The sequence below is a fragment of the Pinus tabuliformis genome, chromosome 4_2 (genome assembly GCF_031772625.1).
Source record: "Pinus tabuliformis cultivar Carrire ecotype Pingquan chromosome 4_2, CPIR1, whole genome shotgun sequence".
NCBI lineage: Eukaryota > Viridiplantae > Streptophyta > Pinopsida > Pinales > Pinaceae > Pinus > Pinus tabuliformis.
This window is the reverse complement of record NC_142304.1, coordinates 419,571,147-419,573,570: the sequence shown is the minus strand read 5'-3', so window position 1 is coordinate 419,573,570 and position 2,424 is coordinate 419,571,147.

The following is a 2,424-nucleotide window of genomic DNA, read 5'->3' as shown; positions in this document are numbered from 1 at the left end:
GAAAATATCTTGTTGTCTGGTTTTTGGGAGGGTAGGGGATGATGACCATTACCCCTTTCAAGAAATGGTTCAGAAAGGCGGTAGGATTTCCTTCCTTATTATTGAGAAGCTTTAAGGTGCTTATGCAGAGGGATATATGAAGCATATTCTAACTCATAAAGCGCTTATGACTGATAAACTGACATGAAGCTATGTTGAGGAATTTTGGTTCAAGCATATAAAACGAACTTGTAAAATATGTACATGAAGAAAGGTGAGAATTAATGGAAGTGGGTGCACCAAATTTTTTTTTAAGAACAAATAGAAACTACATTTATAAAAATAATATAAACCTGCATCTCATGAATATTGCACTGTTTATTTATATTTTTGCATGGGATCACATCACATCAAGATTTATGGATACTACATTGCACCAAAAGACTTGACACATAACTGTGATTGATAGTTTATTTGATGGTCATGAACACCATATTATTTCGAGGATAAACACCCTCCTATAACTTTCTTGTTGCACACAACACTAGACGAAGCGGTGTTGCCTGTTCCATTCAATTTTGAGGGAACAGGGCCCAACCCTATATCCTCTAAGCTTTTTGACTTGCCATATTCCTGTATCTAACATTCCGATGATAGCATACTACAGATTCCTTTGGGTAGATAAAGGAAATCCTATGCAATTCCATAATCGAGTAGTGTGGAAACAACACCCTCCATATTCTTAATGACTTCTATTTCGGAAGCAGAAAGGCTCGTTGCAACTCGATCAACTATAAATTAATGATTTTATTGTTGCATCATGACTTCCTAACACATATTTCAGCATGTCATGGTGAATCGCAACAACAATTTCCTTTCATTCGCCAGGTTCATAAGGATCAGGTTCATGAGAGTGTGACAACTACAATTTCCTTTTCAAAACCAGTTTTTTCCACTTGCTTTGAGTTGGATATAAAAGAAATTAGTGATATCCATGTTTTCATGCCAAAAACACATTTGTTTGGATAATGGTCACCATCATATCCTTAGGTTGGATAGTGTTTATCAAAGCTTCATCTCATGTTCAAGTCACACTGCAGCATGACCACCATGAAGTAATAAAATCTTGATCAATTAAAAGCATAAACACATCTTCCTATTCCGAGTGGATGAAGAAAAACACTGAAGGAATTTTGTTTCCTTTTGAAAATCCACAATAACGACTATTTCTTACCCTTTCGATCTGCAACAACAATTGACTGCATCTCTTATTCGCTGCTCTAAAGGTTTACCGAGTTGCAACTAATGACCCTACCTATTTTATAAATAGATCATTGTTGTGGAATCTTCTAGGATGCATTTAGTGGGATAACATTATCCTCACCTGCACCTGGATAACACTTATCCTCATTCTTACTTAACACTTATCCTTATCCTTATCCTTATCGAGTGATACATATTGATATAAGAATGCCAATCTAGTTATCCTCTTACCATGCATTTGAGGGCTCTGAGATTTTGACTGATGTGTGTTGGTTTTTGATCGGCACTAGCATGGCGTGTTTTTGTTAATGTTGGCTGTTTGAATGTTGACACTTTGAGGTAGAAAGTGGTGTGTGTTAGGCTCGGTGTTGACCATCCGTTAGTTACAATTAATGCATTCTCAATAGAGAGGAACTTAGATGGATGGTACTGAGCATAGCTCCCCAGGGATGGTAAAGCCAACGAATGGTGATCCACAGTGAATTGGATCAAAGTGAAATGAAGTTGTTTCTACTGTGAATTAATATTTCAGATTCAGCCTAATGATGAAAGTTCATTGGAAATAGAACATAGAAACCTTAAGGTTGAGGTGAAACTTCTAAATTTGCATTAAAAGTCAGATTGTTGAAATTTCAAGATGTACAAGTGGCACACTTTCTATTTTGGTAGATGCTCATTCTCTTGAAAATCTCTCATTGTTATTTCTCTTGTTTATGTTCTATTTCACTGTTATATGCACATTCTTGTAGCAATGCCATTTTGGATACAGATGTTCCAACCAATATATTTTTGAATATGAACTAACATATTTTTGAAATTTGAATACAGTAGTTATTAGAATATTCCTGGTGGTTTTCTATAAATAAGAGGGAATAATCCCTCATTTATCAAAATCAAAAATAATTGTTTTGGTATTGTATTGGGAAAGTGCCCTTCTCAAATAGGGTTGATTATTTAAATGCCTTGTTACTTGTTTGGCATTTCCTACCTCTTGTGTTGCATTATTCATGTTTGTATTGGATTAATCTTGAATATATTGGTGAATTAGTGAACACTATCAATAGGTTCATACCATTCCCCCATGTATCCCGCATATACCATGAATCTGGTTCCTACAATTCCCATTTTTGCTATCACCAGTTGTGATTTAAGAAGGAAAATGAAAGTCTTCATTTAAATCTT